This window comes from Hyaena hyaena, unplaced genomic scaffold, assembly GCF_003009895.1.
Source record: "Hyaena hyaena isolate Hyena2069 unplaced genomic scaffold, ASM300989v1 scaffold_256, whole genome shotgun sequence".
Taxonomy (NCBI): domain Eukaryota; kingdom Metazoa; phylum Chordata; class Mammalia; order Carnivora; family Hyaenidae; genus Hyaena; species Hyaena hyaena.
This window is the reverse complement of record NW_024080885.1, coordinates 810,898-835,666: the sequence shown is the minus strand read 5'-3', so window position 1 is coordinate 835,666 and position 24,769 is coordinate 810,898. Positions and strand designations below refer to the sequence as shown.

Below are 24,769 nucleotides of genomic sequence, written 5' to 3'. Positions count from 1 at the left end.
TGTCCCAACTGCCTCATCGACTAACTGGAAGCCCTCCAGTCTCCCCATGTGGTCCTTGAAGGACAGACATAGAAGAAAAGGTGAGTGAGAAGGTTAACAAATGCTCATCAAGGGGCACCTGGGTTGCTTGAGCATCTGACTCTCAGTTTTGGCTCAAGTCATGATTTCATATGCTGTCATCACAGAGCCTACTTGGGATTCCCTCTCTTCCTCTCTTTCTGCCCTTCCCCTGCTTACACTGTCTCTGTCTCTCTCAAAATAAGAAAATAAATTAAAAAAAAAAAAAAAAAGTGCTCATAAGTATCGATAAGTCTCAAAGTATGGAATTGGCATGGTTCGGGGCACCTGGGTGGCTCAGTCAGTGAAGCCTCTGACTTCAGCTCAGGTCATGATCTTCACATTTGGTGAGTTCAAGCCCCACATCAGGCTCTGTGCTGACAGCTCAGAGCTTGGAGCTTGCTTCAGATTCTTTGTCTCCCTTTCTCTCTGCCCCTCCCCTGCTCATGTTATATTTCTCTATGTGTGTCTTTCAAAAATAAATAAAATTTAAAATTATTTAAAAAAAGAATTGGCATGCTTCATTTTTTATTCAAAAATATGTATTGAGGTAGAGTACACTTTACACACTGTATGTTAGCCAATTTGACAATAAATTACATTAAATATATATACATATATACTCTCTCTATATATATATTTAATGTAATTTTATATACTCTAAATATATATATATATATATATATAGGGGGAGAGAGAGAGAGAAAGAGAGAGTTTACTATGTGCCAGACACTATGCCAAGAGCCAAGGTTCAAGACAAATGATATAAGCTCTCTGCCATTCTGGAGTTCACACTAGCAGGGCTTATAGCCCAACAGAGGAGACACTCATGGGAGCAAGAGAAGTACTTGGTGGTAGCGATTACAGGAATGTTTCAGGATGAAAGCATGGATTGGTATTAGGGCCTTGAGATTTCAGGATGAGTTGGGAGGTGGGAGCCAGGAAAACTTTAAAGGAACTGAGCTGAGACTAAATATGGAAAAGTTTTTATTTACATCTCAAGGCCCCAAGTCAGTAACAGAAGCAGAGTTACAACTCAGAAGAGTCCCAGCCTGCCTCTCCACTGCTCTGCTTGGCAGCTGTCTCATTCAGTGCCACACAGCTGGGGAAGTGAGTCGCAGATGGAATAGTGGCAGCCAAAATCTTTTTAGAGACAAATGACACTGTGATTTTCTTTGACATCCATTGAAATTCCTCACTAATTTCCAAAAATATCTTATGTTTGCTTTAACACAACCAGTGGGACTCAGACATTTCAATGAAAACACATCAGAGAAACAAAGCGATCCCAGCTGTCTGAGCATGCAGAGCCCAAAGCAGCCAGACCGAGAAGTACCACTTACTTACTGAAGGCTGTCCTGGGACACTAGGCAGTGGAGGTCCTGGCCAAGGGACATAGAAATGGCATTTTCTCTCTTTTCACTCACCTCCATTCCTGTTCTTCAGTTGCTTGTCCAGTCAGAGAAACCAAAGAGCAAAGATGGCAACTAGAAACAGGGCAAACTGCTAATAACTGCCGTGCCTGAACAGAGATAAATCGTGAGCACACCCCAGAGTCTGCCTTTGTTGTCACTAAAGCTCTACGTGGGAAGTTTGAGGGTAATGAGTACGAGATAAAGCAAGCTAAATTTCTTTCTTTTTTCTCCCAAAGAACTCAAAGGGAGTGGGGAAAGAGTGGATGTGTTCTCAAATCAAAGGCAATGTAGGCTCCTGAAACTTCCAATTAGAGAGAAAATCAGAAATTCTGGCACTCTGTCCCACTAATATTCCAGCGATCCTCTGGATAGACGTTTGATACTAAAGACCCTGAGTGGCAATGGCCATCAGAGAAAATGCACAGAACTTGAGCATGTAGGAGCCAGTGTGAGTTGATTTGATCTGACCCTGGGGGTCTTTTTGCTTCTTCAAGTCTTCCTCTTCTTTCTTCATTCAAAATGGACAAAAAAAGACTGGGCTCCAGTGCCTATGGACCTCCATCTTTAGCTACCAGAGACTCCTTTGCTGAAGGGTGTAGAAGTTAGTGACACTGCCCATTCATCTCTGACACATCATTTACCTGCGCAGAGTCTTACAGACAGCCTAATGGAGCTCAGCCAATACCTCCTTCCCTCAGCAGAACGTTCTGTACCACACTTGAAATGACAAGCTCTATGTCTCCCTTGGGGATGATGGTTCAGGTAGGGAGCTATGAGTAGGTCACTAATCCAACCATGACAAAGTAGAAGAGATGTGACAAAGAACCAGCATCTATGATGGGCTTTCCACTGTGTGTCAGGCATGGGGGTAAGTGCTACTTCACATGTGTTTTCTCATTTCAACCTCACAACATCCCTGCACAGTAACTACAATGACCCTATTTGCAGATGAGGAAATCAAAACTTAAAATAACTTGTCCAGCTCCTGGTAAGTTGCAAAGGAAGATTCAAAACCCAGAGCCATTAGACCTGCACAGCCAGTGCTCCTTTTGCACATAAATGATGGGTAGTGATACCACTTAGACACCTATGGGCAATATCAGAATGTTCACCATAGCAATACAAGCAGGGTCTACCTAGCTGGGAGCCATCCTGCTGTTGCAGAGGACCTGCCTCTCCCTACACCTACAAGAATAAGTAGAAGACCTGCTTCTCCAGGTTTTGGCCTGGGTTGCTGGCAAATTCTTCCCTAATCCCATTCTTCACCAGATGAGCAACCCAGAATGCTCCTTGAGAGTCAGGAGACTCCTTGGGGCGCCTGGGTAGCTCAGTCAGTTAAGCACCCGACTTCAGCTCAGGTCATGATCTCATGGTTTGTGGGTTTGAGCCCCACATCAGGCTCTGTGCTGACAGCTAGCTCAGAGCCTGGAGCCTGCTTCAGATTCTGTGTCTCCCTCTCTCTCTGATCCTCCCCTGCTCACGCTGTCTCTTTCTCTCTCAGAAATAAATAAAACATTTAAAAAATTAAAAAAAAAGAGTCAGAAGACTCCAGTCAGAAATCCTACATAGACCAGCAAATCTCTGCTAAGCTCCTAATATTGACAAGCTCTGTGCTGGGCACTGAGAATGCAATAAATAAGACACAGTCAGTGTTCTAATGCATCTTAAAGCCCAGTGCAGAAAACCAACAAATTATCAGATAATTATAATAAAGGCGGTAAGCACCATGACCCAACAAGCTCAGGGAACCTGGGGGACACTTCCCTCAAGTTGAGGTGGGGGAAGGAAGGGGAAGGTCTGGTTTTTCCAGGAAGGAGAAGCTAGTGCAAACACTGGTACTATAAAGACTGATACATGTTTGAACCTGCAAGTATTTTTGTGCAGCTGAAATATTGAGTGCAAGTGGCCAAAAGTGAAACTGGATACCAAAAGCAGATCTGGAGGTAATTATGGCCATAAGATTTTCATATTTTCCTAAAGTCCAGGGGAAGCTACTAAAGGAGTTTCAGCAGAGGTGATCAGATGCCTGATCTCCCCTGGTCTGAAGAAAAATCTGTATGATGGCCACTTGGAGAAAGGATGAAAATGGGGAGAGTCTAGAAGCAGGAAGAAGACCTCTTGGAAGAGTATAGCAACATGCAACAGGAGAGGAAGGCTCAGACTGAAGCAGGAGTGGCAGAGGCCAAAGGAAAAGGGACCAGCACAGGAATGACAAGGCGGGAGAATAACCACACCCTGCAGAATGCCCTCTCCCCTGGGAATGCCCTCTGAAGCAGAGGCTGAAAAAGCCCTACTCAACTTTCTTCGGGGTGGAATCTTCTTCATGTCCCAGGCAGAGACAGTTCCCTCCTCCACACTCCTGGAGGATTTTGTATCTACCTCTTCTATAGTACTTAACACTCCTTCGTATTTGCTCTATGTCTGCCTCCCAAAAAAACTGAGTGTTTTGAAGACAGAAGCCATGTCTTATTCACCTCCTCTTCTCCCAAATAGTATCTGGCCTGCAATAAGCAATTAGCCAGAGTTTGTTGGATAAATCTGTGACCTTGCTGGCCTGTCACACCTTCCTCACACACACACACAGAGATGTGAGGAAGTGACTAACACCCAACCACCTTTATAACCGACAAAACTTCTCCTGGGCAGACAGCAGCTGATCAGGGACAGCCAGGAAGCACCAGCATACTGCAGAGCCTTCCCCACAAAGCCATGCTGTGGACCTGTCCCCTCTTCTACCTCACCCTCTTCTGTGCAAGTAAGGACAACCCACTGGGCCTTTCACTCTTAGGGAAATGTGCTGAAAGAAAGGTTTGCTGGGGGGGGGGGGGGGGGGGGGGGGGGGGGGGTCTGCGGGGAGGGCCATTGCCAAGCTTGGCTCTGACATCCATCCCATTAGGATGGAGGCAGTTCTCCATCACTTCTCCACCTGGGCTTTCCCTTTCAGGGGTCTCATTGGATATCATTTTGACACCAGACTCTGAAACCCTGACTGTTCTAGTTGGAGAGCCTGCCACCTTCCGTTGCAGCATAATGGGAGGGGACTTGAAGGACTATCAAGTGAGCTGGTATAAAAAGAATGAAAATAACTCCCTGACTTTAGTGTACAGACAAAGCAACAGTTCTAATAACAATATAAGCAGTAATTTCAAAGGGAACATTGATGCTTTAAAGGGCCAATGTATACTTGGCATTCAAAGAGCAACAATAAAAGACACTGGGACCTACTACTGTGCGTCTGATATCCACAGTGCTATAGCCCTGCTTCTGGTCTTCTCAGAACCCTTGGGTCAAACCGAGGGGGCAGGTCCAACGAGAAGACCACCTGTGGCTAAAATGTGCACTACACTGAGGGGAGACCACCTGATTATCTCAACAGTAACATCTGATAAGAGAGACAAGAGCTAAGTTGGGCCAAGGGCCTTATCTTTGTGGTTGGTTGAGAGAGGGCTTAGTTATCAGTCAAAGAGGACAGAAAAGTTCATTAGGGTGTATGCAAAGCAACCAAGGGGGCCCTGCACCTGACTCTCAGGGACTTCTGAGAAAAGGTTGAAAAGAAACCCAATCTTCAATGCTGAGAATGTTTTCTTATTGCAGAGGCAGACTGAGATGAACAGAATTTCTACTATCATGAACATTGTAGCTCATTCCAAACTCTTTATTGTGAAAGCATTCGTGTGCATAAACTAGACAAAGCAAGGATGGTTTTCCATTACCATCCTAATCAAAATTTTCAAAGCTATTAGAGATAGCTTTAACTCTTACTCTGTGAAGAAGGAGGAATAGAGTCATTTTCTGAAATGCTCCCTAACTATTTCAGATATTGAAAGTTTTATATCATCCCTTAGCCACAGAGGAGTTCAGACTGGTGGGGGGAGGGGGAATATGGGGATGGACAGGGAGGGATAACACAATCTCCTTCATGTCGGTTGCTGAGAGAGATCTTGGACACTAATACTTGTGGAAATGTGGAATCTGTGAGTTGGTCATGATTCAGCTGAATAAAAAAAGAAAAGAAAGAAAAAAAGATCCCAAGTCCCAAGTTGAAATGGATGAGCCAAAAGTCTCTGAGACTACAGGAAGCCAAGGCCTGGAGGAACCTATTAAGTAGATCGACAGGCAGGAGGACTTATAGATATAAACATTTAATAATCTTTGAGGAAAAAAAAAAAATCTTTGAGGAAGCGCTTTCACCCTGTTGGCTTCAGTAGCCAACTGTTTGTTTTTCTGCTCAAATCACTAGTCTGGAATCCTCTCTCCACATTAAGTTACAACTCAGGCATTATGATGCAAAGTAGACCTTGAGTTTATGAGAACAACAGCTCTCTTGATACCTTCTATTCAATATTCCTTCCCATGCACTCTCATCTTCTTCACACATTTATTTATAGGGCGATTATTGTACTTATAATATTGGGGTAGGTTGTGGGAATAGAAATCACTGTAAGTCAAGTTCTAGCCTAAGTTCTAGTCTCCTTAATGTGTCTACAATTTATTTTAAAGGCAGCAGTAGAATTACAATTAAATATTACAGACGAATACAAAAATACAAGAAAACACATACTATATAACAATGAGGACACTGGCTTCATATGCAGTGCTCTAGGAGCCAATGAGAAGGCAATCACTATGAGCAAAGTTTCTTGGAATAGCTCAGGCTTGAAACCAGTGGGACTTGGGTAAGTGAAAAGAAAGAGGGTATTTCAAAGTGGTTGTACTAGTAATTTATTGTTACATAACAAATTACTAGGGCTCCTGGGTGGCTCAGTCGGTTAAGCATCCGACTTTGGCTCAGGTCATGATCTCACAGTTCTTGGGTTTGAGCCCTGCATCAGGTTCTGTGCTGACAGCTAGCTCAGAGCCTGGAGCCTGCTTCAGATTCTGTGTCTCCCCCTCACTCTGATGCTCCCCTGCTCACACTGTCTCTCCCTCTCTCAGAAATAAATAAAAAATAATAATAATAAATAAATAAACAAATTACCACGATATTTAGAGGTTTCCTGTAAGTCAAGAATCCAGATGTGGCTTCGCAAGGTCCTTTGCCTTGAGGTCTCTCATCAGTCAAAGGGTCAGCTGGGGCGACAGTCATTAAGCATTGACCGAAAAAGGATCCACTTCCAAACTCACTCAAGTGGATGTTTGTGATTCTTATGTGAGCATCTCTGTATACCTCCACATAACATAGAAGCTTGCTTCCCTAGAGCAAGGACTTTGAAAGAAGATTTCCAAGATGGAAGGCACTGTCTTTCTGTAACCTAATCTTAGAAGTGAAATCTCATTGCTTCTGCCATTTTCTATTCAGTAGAAGTGAATCAGTAAGTGCAGCTCACACTCAAGGGAAGTGAGTGATTACACAAGAATATGAACACCAGGGATGAGAGATCACTGAGGGGTCGTCCTAGAAGCTGCCTACCACAGGAGATTAACACAACAGAGCAGGGAAAGAGAAGGCTCCAAAACTCTGGTTGAGACCAACTTGTTTAGAAACCCTTGACCTACAAGGCTAAACAGATTTGATTTTATATGCCAGTATTTCTCAAACTTCACTGTGCATGTGAAGCACCTGGAGAGATTGTTTCTATTTATACTTTTGAGCCCTAGCTACAAAGATTCTGATTCAGTCTATCTGGGGGCAAGCCTGGGAACATGCATTTATAATAAGTGTCCATGTGATTCTGATGCACGTGGTTCAAGGACATGCTCTGAGAAGTTCTGCTGTAAGCAACAAAACTATTATTTTAGTACAGGGAAGATGTGGCCAAGTTTTCCTGCCCTCACTATAGAGAAATGGACATTAGATGTGGTCAAGGCATCTCTTGAACAATGGGTCTCAATTCCAACTGCATATTTTAATCATCTGGGGGGAAATTCTGTAAAAATACCAAGGTCTGGAATACATCTCCAGAGATTTTTATTGAAGTGGTGTGGGCATGAAGCTCCGGTTTCTCAGGTAATTCAACCTCCATGCCTTGCCCTCTCCCCACTTTCCAGTCTAAGATCTTGCTATTTCAAGTGTGGTCTCTAGATAGACAGCATCAGCATCACTTGGAATTTTGTCAGAATGAAAAAGCTCATGCACTTGCCCTCGATCTAGTGAATCAGAATCTGCATTTTAACAAAATTCCCTAGGTGGGTTATATGCATGTTAACGTTCAAGAAGCACCAGTCCAGGGAAGCCATCACTATTGAAAAATTTCAGTGAGGTAGAGAAATATAAATCTGGTTTTCCCAAATGCTAACCAAAAAATCCTTATTTGTAAAAAGCTCCTGAAGGGATGCTGATGTGCAGCCAGGTGTGGGACTCACGACAAGCAATCAGTCATCTCCAAATCATGTTACAGATTATTTGTGTTACCAATATAATAAATATTCTCTTGGAGTTATTGAGGTGTTATCGTGTCCTTGTATGCTTCTTGGAAGAAGGCTTTATATAAATTCCAGGTATGATCATTTCTCATTCATCCACAAGCCGATTAGGAAATGAATTAATATTAATTGAGTCAATGTCCTTTTTACCACACACTATAACCCAGAACCTTGTGCCACATACCTTCAACTCAAGAACAAGCCAGAAAAAAAGAATATGAATGATTAGTGTCTGATTAAGTCTGATTGGGAAGAAAAAGGACGAGAGTGAGAGCATGTATATCTAATTGTCCATTCATCCTTCAGGACAAATGAGAATGTGAAGTTCTGATTCAGGGTGGGGTGAGGCAACTCAGAACCTGAGATAGACATGGGGTGTGCATAAAAAATAGAGTCTGGAGCCAAGGAAGAAGAATGCAAGCAGAGTGCCCAACAATGGTCTGAGAGAGTCAAAATTAGAGACCTAGAGAAATTCCCTGAGCTTACCGGGAGGTAATTGAGAATATCTTTTATATACGGACACCTGGGTGGTTCATTTGGTTAAGTGTCCTACTTCAATTCAGGTCATGATCTCAGGGTTCATGATTTCAAGCCCCACATTGGGCTCTGTGTTGACAATGCAGAACTTGCTTGGGATTCTTTCTCTCTCCCTCTCTCTCTGACCCTCCCTCACTTGTGCTTTCTCTCTCTCTCTCAAAATAAATAAATAAACTCTAAAAAAAAGAAAATATTTTCTATATTACCTGGAGCTGCAGACTGAGGTGGAGATAGGGTCACCAAAGGCCCTAGCATACTATAAACATGAATCAAGTGTTTCTGCAAAACTTCCAAAGCCAAATGAATGACAAGAATGTCAACTGATATTTCTGTAATGTCCATGTTCTTCCCCACTTCATTGGTAAAGGCAATTGAGAGTTGACTAAAGTCATATTATTGTCGTCCCCATTATCCTGCTTTCTGTGACTCTTATCTATCATAAAAAGTGCTCACTTGAAAGAGTTCAGAGCAGTGAAGAGAAATCTCAGAGAATGTCTGCCCAGGCTCTAAAAGATCTCTGAGTTCAACTGTCAGGGCACGGTAATAGGCATGCCACTTTCACTGGGCTCCCAAACAAAGGAGTCCTTGGGCATCCTTTGTGGCTAGAAATGGAAGATGTAATTGCTCAATGGCAGCAAAAAGGCAGTGGCTTGTGTCCATCCAGTAGCCCAGTGCCATCAACTGGCTGAACTTACAAACAGACCATCCAACATCATGGAACCATGCTATGGAGTGACTGGCAAAAGAAAAGAAGGGAATTGGAGTACACCTTTTCCTCTGTGTCAGAGCAGGCCACAGCCAGCCAAGAAAGAGAATGTGATTCTTAGACTATATCTCATATTTTCTAAAGGGGTCACAACTTGGAAGAAATTACTCATTACAGCACCCTGCAAGTGCCCAGGGAACGTCCAGGTAGGGTCCAAATAGGGAAATGGACTAAGGAAATCCAGGTTGTGACCTTCATTCTGAGCAACTAAGGCTTTAAACAGAAAATTAGAATCATTGAATTTGAAAGCCAGAAGGGATCTTAGAGGCCAAGCAAGAATCCTTCCATTCAGTGTATATGTACATTAAATATTAATTGAATAAATGATCATCCAAACTCAATTAAAATTTTTTCAGTGACAGTTCTTATTTTTAAAAATCACTTCTTTGGGCATCTGGGGGGCTCCGTTGGTGGCGTGTCCAATTCTTGATCTCAGGTCTTGCTCTCAGGGTGATGAGTTCAAGTCCCACACAGGGCATGGAGCCTACTTTTTAAAAAAAATCACTTATTCCAACTTGAGGTTTGCTTCCCCATAACTTTTTAAAAAATATAATTAACATATAATGTTATCTTAGTTTCTGGTGCACAACATATTAATTTGACAATTTTATCATTATTCAGTGCTTTGTCATGGTAAGTGTAGTCAACATCACAGAAGGAGGCTGAGTGGAGGGATAGGAGAAATAGATAAAGAACATTAAGAGACACAAACTTCCAAATAAAAAATAAATAAGTCACAGAGATCCTTATAACTTTATATGTTGGTGTTTTTTGTGCATTCTGAAACAACACAGACTAAGTTCTACCTTTATATTTTCGAATATTTGAAGACAGCTATCATATCTAACCTCTCAAGCCCTCATTTCACTATACTCAATACGCTCAGCCATTCCTCATGACTGTCACACAAGTTTTAAGGTCCTCAAGAGGGGATTCCAAATTTAGTATATATTTCTGTTCCACACAATTCTCAATACTGTAATTCTCATGTGGTGGGTAATCAGTAAATATGAGTGACTGCATGAGTTAATACCTATGTGCCCAATGACTGTTCAATATGTCCACTTAGAAGTCTCAAACTCACTTTAACTCAACTCCAGAACTAAAATCAAGATGTTCCTTCCAAATATGGTCCTTTCCTGAGGTTGCCTATCTCAGTGAATAACACTTCCATCTCCAATCCAGGCATGCCTCTTCATCCTTTGTTACCAACTCCTTGGTTCAAATTTCCATTTTCTCCTTTGAATTATCTCATCAATCTGAATGAGCTAGCTGGTCTCTTGGACCTTCCAATATGTCCTCCCCACAGCAGCCAGAGTAATTTTTTCAACATACAAATGTGATTATGTTATACCCTTGATTAAAAATCCTTCACCTGGTTGGCTTAGTCAGTTGGGCGTCCAGCTTTGGCTCATTTCATGATCTCATGGTTCATGACTTCAAGCCCCACATTGGGCTTGCTGCTGTCAGTGCAGAGCCTGTTGCAGATCCTCTGTACCTCCCTCTATCTGTCACTCCCCTACTCGTGCACTCTCTCTCAAAAATGAATAAACATTTATTTTAAAAAATTCTTCAGTGAATTCCCATTGCTTACAGGTAAAAGACCAATCAAAATCCCCAAAGTGGCCTCTACAACGCTGCACAGGCTGACCCCTTCTCACCTACACCTCCAATACTTCTTACCCCCACTCTTCATTTCCCCTGCTCCTGACAAACAGATGACCTTTGAGGGGCTCCTGGGTGGCTTAGTCGGTTAAGCGTCCGACTTTCACTTAGGTCATGATCTCGCGGTTCGTGGGTTCGAGCCCCGCGTCGGGCTCTGTGCTGACTGCCAGCTCAGACCCTGGAGCCTGTTTCAGTCTGTGACTCCTTCTCTCTCTGACCCTCCCCTGCTCACGCTGTCTCTCTCTCTCTCCTAGAAATAAAACATTAAAAAAAAAAAAATTAAAAAAAAAAAAACAAAAAACCAGATGACCTCTGAGTTGCTGAAAGCACAGGTACCTCCCACCCCAGGACCTTTGCACACTATATTACTCCATCCTTAGGGAACACTTCTCCTATCTCTTCCTATCTCCTATCTCTTCACCTATTTTGCTTCTACTCATCTTTTGAATCAAAATTGGCACATCAATCCCTCAGAGATGTCTTGAGATCTCCCAGCAAGTTCAGATTTGGAGGGGGGGGGGAGGTTAAATATGCTTTCATATATCAGTTTGTAGTATTATTTCATTAATTTAATTAATGTCTATTTTTCTAGCCTGTAAGCTCTGAAAGATCAAGGACAATATCTGCTTTTGCTTATCGTTGAATCTGACAAATTGTATAAATGTATTTGTATGAGTAAATGATTCTGAGATCGTAAGATTTTCCAGAATTTGGTGCTCATCACTGACTCTGGGCTGCAGTAAGTTCCAAATCTGCACCATATTTTCACTTTTCAGTGTTAGTGGAGACCCTAGAATCACTCTGAGCTAGAGTCCAAGGGTTCTCAGAGACCAAGAATTTCCACACATTTGGGGGCACACAGGAAAACTGAGAAGTCATAGGGTCCTGCATGTTTTTGATCCAGTTACCTAGAGATTTTGGACAGGTAAGCAAAACCCACCCAGAAAGGCTGGCCAGCTAGGAGGAAATCAGAGGAGCCGATATGATTATTATTTTCTCAGTGACTCTTGGCTGGGCTTATGATGAGCCCTTTTGGTGTTTTGGATTTTGTATGGATATTTTCAGTAGCTATATTATTAAAATATGCAAGTCTATAATTATGGGGATGCATATCCTCATCCCTCAAATATGTACTGAGCTCACATAATGTTCTTGGTTCTATGCCACATGCTGAGTTACAAAAACCACCAAAGCTCAATTCCTGTCCTCAAGGTGCTCTTTCCAGTGGGAGAAACAGACATGAAAATAGAGACTTACTTACAGAGGAAGGAGCAAACATTTGTGAGAAGGTAAAGAAGAAAGTGATGGCCTAAAGCTGGGAAAGTCTTCTCAGAGGAGGTGATATGAGCTCATCACAGCAAAAAAACACTTGCTTCCATGAGGTAGCATATGCTTGGAGATTTTTTTAAATATTTATTTATTTCTATTTTTTTTAACAGTTTATTGCCAAGTTGGTTTCCATATAACACCCAGTGCTCATCCCCACAAGTGCCCTCCTCCATGCCCATCACCCTCCTTCCCCTCCCCCCCACCCCATCTGCCCTCAGTTTGTTCTCAACATTCAAGAGTCTCTCATGGTTTGCCTCCCTCCCTCTCCCCCACTATTTTTCCCCTTCTTCTCCCACTTAGTCCTCTGTTAAGTTCCTCCTAATCCTCCTATATGTGCAAACATATGGTATCTGTCCTCCTCTGCCTGACTTATTTCACTCAGCATAACACCCTCAAGGTCCATCCATGTTGCTACACATGGCCAGATTTCATTCTTTCTCATTGCCATGTAGTATTCCATCGTATAGATAAACCATATCTTCTTGATCCATTTGTCTGTTGATGGACACTTAGGCTCTTTCCATGTTTTGGTTATTGTTGAGAGTGCTGCTATGAACATTGGGGTACATGTGCCTCTATGCATCAGCACTTCTGTATCCCTTGGGTAAATTCCTAGCAGTGCTATTGCTGGGTCATAGGGGAGTTCTATTGTTAATTTTTTGAGGAACCTCCACACTGTTTTCCAGAGGGGCTGCATGGAGATTTTTTTAAGATGACCCAGGAAGGAAGATGAGCATTCTCAACAGCTGCGCGCGTGTAGGCATATGCGCGCACGCACACACACACACACAGCCCTTCATCTATAGTGTTCTCAATTTAAGTAAAAAAAAATAAACAACCTGAAAGCTGATGGGAAAATACTGAACCTGGACAAGACATAAGTGTGAGGGAGCTAATGTCACAGGGGCTCCTAAACCACAGATGAACCAAATTCTCTGCCTACTAAAGCCGAGATTTCCAAAATGCTGCTATAATACGCACCACAAAACAGATCAGCTAAAGGGTTACAGTATGGATTGAGAAGATAAGAAGCAAAGAGGAAGGGATGGGGAAGGAGAAACATTGTTTCCTTGGATAAAGATCATTCCCTTTACCCTTTTGTTCTTATTCAAGAGTCCTCCCAAACCTGGGATGTCCCAGAATTTAGTGCCGCTGGGCAGCTGGCTTCCTGCTCATCCCATTGATGAGAACTATGAGGAAATCTGGGGAGACTATTTAAAAAGTAATGTGCTCTAGAGGGAGGCAAATAACACCAGCAGGACTGGCCAGGAGTGTCCACTTCTGTGTGTTCATTGATTTCATTTGATTCATTTGGTTTGATATATTGAGATTTCTTCTCACATATGCCAGCACACTAGAGCCTACACTAATCTACAAATCTTTATCTAGGTTGATTAAGGTTTTTTTCAATTTGTCAAGTTGTTTTTAGGCAGGACAAGAATTCAACTTTTCTCCTATGAAGTATAAAAAAGTCAGCTACAAATGGAGTTTGCTCCAGATGCTCCTTAAAGCTTGTGCTCTGTCATGTACCACACCATGTCCACTCACAAAGCCCTTCCATGGCTCAAGTCCAGAATCAACTGGGCAGGGACTCACCCCCCCACTCCCCACAGAAGCTACTGCAAGACCCACAGCAACAGGCAGGAATCGATAATCTTCTCACATGGAAGGGGGAATCAATTATTTCAGAACAATGATGCAACCTACCGTTCCTTTGGACTCCACCTATGTAATGTGTATGCAGTATAGGGAGTTTCTACCCATGTCAACTAAAAATAAATGTGATATGATTTTCTTCCCCTCTTGGAATTGTTATTAAACCTTGGTGCAACATTTGCCAAATTGTCCTTCAGAATATTACTGTCCCTTGAGATGTTAACAGTTGTTATGCAACTAACAAGGATTCCCTGGTCATATACGTTTGGAAAATGTTCTGTATTAACAGCCTTCTCTTACTACTCACCATTCTGTATTATCAGATTAAATGCTCTGACAATGTCTGCTATAAAGACAGCTACTTACCCCAAGATTGGGATTATAGGTATCTTTCCATAATGGCAGAATCATTAATATATCATGAGATTCCAATGACTAACACTGCCCTAAAGGATTACAGGAGAACCACCCAGATGGATTCTTGTTGCTTCTTCATTTCCATGTTATCCAGACTGAAGGACACCTAATGATGGTGAGAGGAGGCCTGCATGAAACCAATATATCTGCACAGGACTCCTAAAGAAGGCTTCATTGTTGGCTAAGATCGAACTCTGTGTGAGAAATCTGAAAATGCTCATTTGAATACTACTCTTTGCCTATTGAATTAAGTACAAATACGTTAGACTGGCTTCTATGTCTTCCTTCCTTTATGCAACAAATATATCTTGTGTCCCCTGCTGTGCCAAGTACTATGCCAGACATTGAGTACACAGTGTGAGCAAAATAAACATGGGCCCTGCCCTCATGGATTTGCCAGTTTAAGAGGACACAAACATAAAACACACACAGGAATAGATAGTTGACGATCATACATCCTCTCAGCAGTGCACCACCGATTCCTTCCTGCAATGCCTTCCACACTTAGTTTCTGGGATGCCAGGCTTTGCTGATTTTCCTCTAGGGTCATTGGTCTCCCCTTCCCAGTCTCCTTAGCTGGCTCTTCCTCCCCTGACTAGGTTCTAAACATAGAGCATCCAGAGACCTTGCTTGGATCCCTCCTCCCTTCTGTATCTCTCCCGCAGGGATCTCATTCATGCCTGTGGCAAATTCCACATTTATGATTCCCAAATTTATATCTCCGATATGAAACTCCCCTCTGAGGATACAGTCTCCCCCGGTTGAACCACCTTAGCACTTACCTGTCTTGAGTCATTTCTGCGTTCTTTCTTTTTCCAAGATTGTTTGGATATGTCCTTTATGCTCCTCCTAATTCATATACTCCTCGAGGACAGGGATCCATGGTCTGTTTCATCTTCAGTTTCCACAGTGTGTTGCATAGTAAGTGTTTAATATCTGATTATTGAATTTAATGTTTGAACTGAATTTCTGCTTTAGGGATCACTGAGACACACTTGTAATGAAAGGGAATATTTTATTTCAAGAAATAATGCCTCACCCTTCTGTATTTCCAAATGAACAACCTCAGATGAGAGAACATCACTACATACATTGGCATGAGGTGAATACTTAAATTCAAAAATGCTAAATAGAGCCACTATCATCCCTCGTGGTCACAGAAATTGCTGCAAAGGCTTTATAAATTGCTTGCACTCCCACACCCCATCTGGCAATGCTGGTATCTTACAGCCATGGATGACTAACTCTTCTCAATAGTCCCCACTTGAATCTACTCCCTACTTTAATATGAAAAGGTAAGAGAAAACAGCAAGGGCTTGCCTGAAACTCTCCCACCCAACCAGAGCAAAGATTCCACCATGTAATGCTGAATCCTCAATTTAGGAGTCAGGCCAAAGAGGGGATCCAAGAAGAGGACTCCCTGCCTTGCAGAAAGGTGTTTCACCAGCAGCTCTAGTGAGAGCATGTGGCACCTACACCTGTGGGCTTCATCTGAATGTTGATCCAGTTTTTTCCAAGCCTCTCCCAGGGCCTCTTCTACCAGTTGAAGGCAGCTCAGTTTTATACACGTTAGAAAACAGCAGTCCGATGGAAACTGAACATTGTGTAGAGAAAAGCTAAGAACGTTTTTAGACTTGATGATTTTCCCAAGTGAATTAGGGGTTCCCGACGGCCTCACAGGGAGGCCCCAAGTGTGACGTGGGCACAACCCCACGGCACAGCTCCTTCATATGTGTGTACAGAGAGACTGCTATTTCTCATCTTGGCTGCCCTAAAGCAGAGTTTGCCTTTGGCCTTCGCACGTTTAAAACTTAGAATTTAGTCTCTCAAAATTAGAGGAAAATTGTGCAGATTACATCTTTTCCGCCAAAATAAACATTTTTCAACGGTCATCACTTTTTTTTTTTTTTTGCCATAACATTTTAAATTATCTTCTTTTTCTGGGAGTATCCCTTCCCCATCACACTTCCCTAGATTAACATATATTTATTATTGACAAGGGGTGGAATGGCTTTAGGATTTCCACTGGGAGTTTGGTATGCTGTCCAGCCGGGTCCGCAACCACGTTGTGAGTCAATACCAACACAGCAGATTGTGAATAGAGGCTACGGTTCTCTCCCTAGTGTGCTGCAGCTGGGACCCTCGGCTCAGACCCTGGGAAACCCATCTGGAGCTTGAGCTGGTACTTTTAAAAATAGAGTATTCTGGCAGAGCGGGATCATTACCAGTTGAGTCTTGCGAAAAAAAAAATCATCTTCCCCTGTTCTCTTCTAGTCTGTCTTCTTGGCATATGCCATTCCCCATGCACCTTTTGTTATCCTACACCCCCGATTTCTCACCATAGTCTGGACACTGCTGTCGGTTTAGATTGATACTGTGTGCTTTGTCACACACCATGATTTCACTTGCAATAGTATCGCTTTTTGATAGATGCAGGTTGTTCATCAGGCTGGACATAGTATTTCCTTTGCTCTCCTTTGGTAACTTCCCAAGTTCACACAGTCACTGCTCAGTCATGCCCATGTGCAAACTAACAGACTACTTGGCAATTAAAGCCCTGCCAACCGAATAGCTTGTTTTTCTACTCAATAATCTTTTCTTTCGCTTGTACTAGGCATTCATTATGTAGCTCAGGGTTAACAGCATTTTAATTTGTCACATGCATGATGTGTGTAACAGCCTCTGCATTCCAACCAGCTCTAACACACCAGTACCACGGGGATAATAAAACAACCACTCTTTACTATGATAAGCCATGGTGAATGTGATCAGTGATATTGTATTTACCTCCATCTTTGCCCCTCTACCCATCCCCGCTTGCCACCAGTGATTCACCACAAACCAACCAGATAGTCAGAGATGTCCAGGGTGTGGCATTGGGGCAGCATCAGACTCAGAGTGGGCGAGGGTACTGGGACAGTATGAGGACACTGGGTTATGGCAACTCAAGCTGCTGTACCAACATCCATCCACCCAAATACTAACTTTCCCACTTAATTGTTTGGGGAGGTCTTTTTCTCTAGCCCCAAAGGCACGTCTTGGCCACTTCTTTTTATCAACACAGCTGCCTTCCCCAGAGCACTCAAGAATGGGACCATGTTTCTCTTCCCTGTTTCTTCCATTAGTTCTGTATCTTTACAGCTGATGCCCTGTTTTAGCCATTCTTTCAGCCTCATTTCTTTTTTCCTCCCAAACTGGGATAAAACTAAGCAAGGTAGTTAAGTGCATTAGCTCAGAGCTCAAGAACTGGGAGGTAGGTGCCTACAGAACTGTGTCTGGGCTGGAGGTCCAACCAGAAGAAGCATGGAGGATGCCAGTTACTACTGGGGGCTGTGGAAGCCACTGGCATGGAGGACCAAACTGTACTGGCAGCTGGGCTTACTCCACACATCTCTCCCAAGGAAAAGAAAGTGAAGCCTCTCCATCTTGGCATTTCTCCTCCTCTGGAGGCATAGACTCAACCCAGAGGATGGGGTCATCTAACTCTCTCCCACTGAATGTAGAATAGGAATGGTCTCACTTCCCTCCTCTCCCTTGCAATGAAGCGTAAGGGGCTTTATTTGCTTCCCTTTGGAAAATGAAGCATGGAATTTCCCTAGGATTCTGGGAGAGCCATTATGTCACTACCCTCTGCCTTAGGGGACAATTAGCAGGTTGGTAGATATTTGATCTATATAAGATCTTAATTCTGCAGCTGTAGGGCTCTGAAGTACAGAATTTGAGCTCCCTATAAGCACTGAAGTACTACATTCTATTTTTTCATAAGCTTCTATCACAAAAGAAGAAAAAAAGCATTTATCTTCTCCTCATCCCTGAACTGTCCCCCAATCCTACTCCCAACCAAGAATCTTGAGCAAAATATTTTTCTCCCTTTCAGAGGAGAAAAGTAGGGACAATGTGCAGACAAATACCAAAAAAGAGGTGGGGCTTCAATTCATCTCCTTTAAACTCATAAACTATCTGCCCCCAATCCAAGTTTTTCCAGCTTTTTCCTCTCTTTTGGGAGATTGTTGAATGGAAGGACAAAATTACCATTGTTTTTTGTTTTGTTTTGTTTTGTTTTGTTTTGTTTTGTTTTGATAAAGGTACTTCTACCAACAAAGGCATAAGATTAGTCTCTTATCAGCATGAAAACCTGTGTTCTGGCCTCTCTGTGTTCTACCTGAGGACCACCAGCCCCAACCCCCACCACCCTCTCCCCTGGTTCTTCCAGCAAACAAGGGAAATCATAGATTTCCAGAGGCAGCAATAACTTTACATTCTACCCACGGCTCTCTTGGTGTGCCAGCAATTCTTCACTGTGAAATCAGCAATTCCAAGAAAGAAGAAGGTAACTCACCCCCTCCAAAAACATGGAGCCACGTCAGGGCACTGGACATATTTTCACTCTTAAAGGCAGGTCTCCTTTGATGCCTATGGTTTGCTGTGAGCCTAGGAATTTCAGGACAAAAACAAGGAAGGAAGGGAGGGAAGGAGGGAAGGAAAAGAGAACACAGAGTTGAAATACAGCAAGAACCCTTTACTTTCTGTGTCTGCTGTGCTCTAGGCTGCATTCCATCTCTCTCTCTCTCTCTCTCTCTCTCTTACATACACACACACACACACACACACACACACACACACACACACACAGTGATATGTTGTCCAGTGAGGGAATCACAGCAAGTGGGCTCCCCTGGCTAAATCTGAATTCTGCCTCTCAAAGGGAGCTGGATAGGAATTTGAATCTCAAAGGTCAAGGCTGGATTTAAGAGGAGGAACAAGAACCACAGACTTAACCCATTTCAATCAGTATAGGACCTGGAAAGGACAAAGAGCATGGCTGCTAAGCAAAGATGACCAAGTGCCCATTAAGTGCCCAGCACTGTTGTAGGCGCTCAGGAGAACAGGGAGATAGATGGCTGATGCTGACCTAAGCAGGTCCTCATGGTCTTTGATTCCTAACAGGCCAGTGGTGACCAATGACCAGGGAAGAGAGCTCTTGAGGATCCATGCTGGTTCTGGAGAAAGGACAAGGAGAGGACTGGCAGACCCTGGTGGTCACAGATTTTTCCTTGTCTCCTGAAGACCACACCATAACAAGACTTGATTGCGCAAGTTGTATTATTTGACTAAATGATTCTCTTCCACAATGGTTTTCAATCCTGGCTGCACATCAGAATTGCCTAGGAAGCTTTTCAAAATCTTGATGCCCAGACCCCACCTCAATTCAATTAAATCAGACTCTGGGGGTAGCACCTAGACTTCAGTATTTTTTAAACCACCCCTGGTGATCCCAATGTGCGGCCAAGATTGAGAACCACTGTGTGTAGGTTAATTGTCCTAATTCTCCAGCTTTTCTCTGCCTTCACACTCCTTTTAACTGACTGTTATATTCTCTTTTATTTTTAGTCTGTTCTACTTTGTCCTTTCAGCAGATAATTCTATAATACTCCATTAAATTTTTTTTCATGATTTAACTCTGCTTTTTCTCATTTAATTCCCATTGCCTGCTCCACTTCATCTTCCCATTATGTCTGTTTTGTGTTTTCTTTAGTCCAGCATCAATATTTACAGGGAGCTTGATATGGGTAGAGTACTGTGGTGGACACTCAACTGCTACCAAAAATTAGATCTAATGCAATACTATTTTCTGTTAAATTCTGTGCTACAGTTAATGGGCTCTCATCCTACAGAAGACAGGCATAGTGGCAAACTCTGTCCTTTCCTAGGAAGCAGCCCCCTTGGTATATAAATAAAAGATCCAAAATAAATATATTGTAACCAAAAAATAAAAGGAAGATCCACAAATTGGGGGAAAATAAGCATTCAAAGCTGACTAAAGCTAAATAACATCTCCCCTGCCAGAATCCTGGCCTCCCCCTAGGAAGGAGATGCTTCCATTTGCAGCAGAAAGAAGTTCCTTGCTGGTCTGTACACTTGGTGAGGCTCTTCTTTGGGGGCAGAAGATCTGTTGATGCAGGCTCATTTCCTCATTGTCCCCAGGTAAGCCCAAGAGCACACAGGAGTGTCACTGAACCACTTGGGGGCTGACATGATGAAGAAAGGACCAAGAGGTGGTTCCAGATGCTGAGGACTTCAGTCGTTGGGGGGAAGCCACAAAATGAGTCTGTCCACTTCTCTTCCTGCCGCCCAGCTGCAAGAGTGGCCTTGGGGCCTCAGAATAGGACATCTGCAGCTTCCTGGGTGAGGTGAGCCCCAGGGAGCCTGAAACATCATCATCCCTACAGAGCCCAGCCCAGCCCTGAGCATACCAGAAAAGCCAATGAATATTTGCCCAATAATTGGGTGAATAAATAAATGGCTCTCTGACGAAATTACTCCTGAGAGAGTTTGTGGAAAGGCTGAAATTGAAGGTGGCTCTGTAATCCCACACTTGTTATTCAGATATAGCTCTTCGATTTCTCTATCTTCCTTTTCCCTGGATTTTGCTCTTCAGGAATCAAGCCAGATGTCTTGTTGGAGTAACAAGAGATGTTTTTGCCTTTTATAAGAGGCAAAATTTTGCAGTGCAAAATCACAGGGGGAAAAATGGATATAACTATACTATGTACTGGTATAAGAGGAAACAAGATGGCATCTTGAACTTTGTATACCAACAAGGAGACTTCTGTGGCCCTGATCTCCAGAGCAGCTTTACTAATAGATGCTAGTTCTCCCTGGAGATTCTTTTAAAACAATTTTTTTTTACTGTTTATTCATTTTTGAGAGAGACAGAGTGCAAGCAGGGGAGGGGCAGAGAGAGAGGGAAACACAGAATCTGAAGCAGGCTACAGGCTCTAAGCTGTCAGCACAGAACCCGATGCAGGGCTTAAACCCACGAACCATGAGATCATGACCTGAGCTAAAGTCAGACATTTCACTGAATGAGTCATCCAGGTGCCCCTCTCCCTGGAGATTCCTGAAGCCCCAGTAAGAGAGGAAAGAACTGGTTATTTTGCTCCCCTCTGCCTCCAGGTGGGTCACAAGCCAAATCTTCCCCCTCTGACCTTCCACACTGACTAGCTGACCCCCACTGCAGGTCTAACTATAGATTAATCACAAGGTGTAGTCACATCCATTATCATGGTCACATGAGGCAGTATTATCCCCATTTTATTGTTCAGAAAACCAAGGCCTGGAGAGGTTAAGTGGTGTCAGATACAAACAGATCTTCCAAGCCTAAATCCACTGGTCTCTCCATGACAGCGTAGCTGCCTCTTGAGAACTAGAGCAGGAAGTAAAAAAGAGGACCCCCAAGTTCCAGGACCCTGTCTGGCCCACTGTTATAAATCATATTCTGTCTGAGTCTTGCCTGAACAGAGGTAGGACTCCCCAGCTGCCTGCTTTCAACAGTCTGCAAATTCAGAGAAATAGAGTATGGGTTCATGGAACTCACTTGAACAGGAAAAACAGCTCTCTGTTTAAGGTTACAGGGGAGTGAAGTCTGAAAACATGGATTTGAAGGCTTGTGAAGGTCTCTTTCTCCCTTAAATCTTTCATTTTTCTGTTTTCAGTGAGACCAATAAACACAGCTTCCTCCATTGCTATGTAATCCATTGGTTTGATACACCTGGGAGCTGGAAAAATAAGTAAAGCTCTGCACCATAAGATGGCCAACAGAACTAAAACAAGCTCTAGTTCCTAGCTTAGAGACTCCTTTTCCGGGTTCTTCCTGCCCTGTTTACCGCATGTGTGAAAACCGCCATGAATGCGGAAGATGACGCTATAAATTACCCTTCCCACTTGTATTCAGGTCTCAAACCTCTGAGCCCACCAGTGTAAAATAAACCTCCTGCCTTCCCAGATCTCTAAGTGCCACTTGGTTCTTCTTCCGGGTGATCCAGACCAGATCCCATAAAAGGACCTCCAGGCAACACCCTGTCCCTGAAAATGAAATATTAGTGACCTCAGCCTTGTAGCCATCTCCAGCCATCTTACACTACTAGAGAGGCAGAATGAGCTTGGGGCAGTTTGTATGTTGGCTCTGTGAGACCTAAATCTAACTGACTCTGAAGAGCCTGAAATTAAGGCCTCCATTAAGAGCAACCTCAGGCTGCACACAGCCCCAGTCCCAGTTCCAGGAAAAGCCTCAGATTGTTCAAGGTTAAAGCCATCCTCGGATGGCCCTCAGATCAGCTAATCAAAAACCATTCCTATGGTCTGAGTCAAGGCTGGGAACTGCAAACAGTTATTTTATACAAACTGGCCAATTTCTCACCGCTTGCCTGAACCCCACGTGGGCCCTTTGAACTCCTCATAATTGGTCATTTTCAAAGGATTCTCAAAAGTCATGATTGGGTCCCACCAAAAGTAATGAACACCTCACAGATACTGAATGGTCAAAGCTGTTACCATGGGTGCTGTACAATTGTAATTGGTGCTTATGTGATGATGCTATACGTACAACATATGCACTGTAACACCCCTGTCCCTTACCCCTTAAAAACCCTGCTCACTATTGTTCAGGGCTTCACCTTGCTGCCACTACACCGGTAGGCAGGTGAGCCCCTGCTCAAGCTTGTAATAAAGACCCTTTTGTACTTGCATCGGTGCTGGCTCCTTGGTGGTCTCTGGGGACTCGCGAATCGGGGCACAACAACTCCATTTTAGAAAAAGCCTCCATCTTGAGGGTGAACTAGGCCCGAACCCAGTCCCAGGAAAAACCGCAGGAAGTACTTAGGCAGCCTGCCCTTAGTTCCTCCCCTAGCAACAGCAACAGCCAATCAGTTTAAAAGAGGCGCCTATGTCCCAAGACGTTTCTGTTGGCAGTTTGTGGTCAGGCCAGATGGGCCGAGCCAGTCGGGTACTGACAAGACCGCCTGTACTAAAAATCAACCTATCAGGGACTGCCAAGCCGGAAAGCTCCCGAATCCCACTGTAACCGCAATAAAAAGCCCTGCGACCCTGAGTTCGAGGCTCCATACCATCACCGCTGCGTCGGGGTGCGTTGGAGTCCCTGCTCGAGCTTGAATAAAGACCCTCGTGTGCTTGCATCGGAATCAGCTCCTTGGTGGTCTTTGGGGTTCTGGCGATCTGGGCATAACAGCTCAGCAGTGCCTTTCTCAACCCTCCCCTGTCTGTAAGGCTGAAGGGAGCAAAAGTTCCTATAATGATATGGTCGGTCTTTAGAACAACCCAAAGATCTAGGGTCCTTCCCATAGCCACCATCTACTCCCCACTGGTCTTCCTTTCCTCTCCTTGTATGTCAGACATCCTGTGGGCAGAAGAAATCATTTCACTTCAATCATTTTGAGAATGAGTACGGATTCAACAGGCACTTTGGGAAGACTACACAGGTGATAAAGACACACCAATTAACAAGTGTGAGGCAGCACTCACACATCATAAAGCATAATATAGAATGACAGCTTCAAAATGTCTACAAATGAGGGGCTGAGGTGTGGTACTCTGGTTGGAAGATGCCTCAGGAACTTACTTTGCAGCTGTATTTTCACAGCACCTAAAATCTGGAAAGATATCAAAAAATGAAAGACTGGTGGCGATTATGGGGAAGGATAGATAAAGCCCCTCAAAGCACTCTTGCCTCTCCTACTAACTGTTCAAGTCTCGGGTATCTTTATTTTTATTTCTTTTCTCTTTCTCTCTCTCTTTTTTTATCATGATAAGTGTACTCTCATAAAGAAACTGACAACCCCCAGGGCCTGCGAAGCTGTGGCTTAATTGGCTGTGGCCTAATTGGCGACCTTGACTCAGAATGAATAACTAAGCACAAAAAACAGCCTGCACAGAGCCTGAAAAAGTGGAGTCCATGGGCCGGGCCCTGGCATACTTTTCTACCTTCCACAGGGGCACCCCCAGATATGCTGAAGTGAGAAGGTCCTCAATCTTCTGGACTGGGTACGACATACCTTCTAGCCACACTCTGTCTCAAGCTTCCAACAGACCATCACCTGTTCCCTTACCTAACTGCCTTCTGCTTCTTGCTTTGATTTATTATTCATTCTATCTCTCTCCTAGTCAGGCCTAGAGGAGGGTTGTTGCTGTCCATTAACAATAAACTCTTAAAATTACTCCTAACCTGTGGCAGATATAAATCCCAGTCATAAACACAAGCACATTCTTGGGATTTTTCAGAATGACTTCCTGCATTATTTGGGAGAGTTCTTTGGTAATTATGTAGGAAGACAGGCTTATTTGAGCCCTGCTAACCATTCTTTTGATATTAATGCAGCTTTAAGCCCAAGGCACTTCCTCCTGCCTCGGGGCTTTTTTTTTTTTTTTTTTTGGTATGTCCTTATTTCTTATTCTGAATGGTTTTTTTCCCCCCTACAAATGCCCCTATCCCTGGTGTATCAGTCAGAGTCCTAGCTGGAGACAAAGGGTACTCTTGAAGGCGTGATTAGAAAAAAAATCTAATAAAGACATTTACAAGATGTGGGCAGGTGTTGTGGGTTGAATTGTATCCCTCAAAAAAAGATATGTTGGGGGCACCTGGGTAGCTCAGTCGGTTGGTTGAGCAACCGACTTCAGCTCAGGTCAAGATCTTCATGGTTCATGAGTTCAGGCCCCATGTCAGGCTCTGTGCTGACATCTTGGAGCCTGGAGCCTGCTTCTGATTCTG

At 43.5% G+C, this 24,769-nt stretch overlaps 1 long non-coding RNA gene and 1 gene segment (V, D, J or C); one reads left to right on the top strand and one right to left on the bottom strand.

Annotated features, from left to right (window-relative positions):
• LOC120240476 overlaps positions 1-21,758 on the bottom strand; it is a 28,400-nt gene extending 6,642 nt beyond the window's left edge. Inside the window, exons 1-2 of the long non-coding RNA XR_005530638.1 lie at positions 21,584-21,758; positions 18,545-18,636 (exon numbers count right to left, since the gene is read on the bottom strand). This is a non-coding gene — a long non-coding RNA (uncharacterized LOC120240476). The remainder of the gene's footprint in view (positions 1-18,544; positions 18,637-21,583) is intronic.
• LOC120240454 overlaps positions 1-24,769 on the top strand; it is a 499,568-nt gene that overhangs the window by 332,437 nt on the left and 142,362 nt on the right.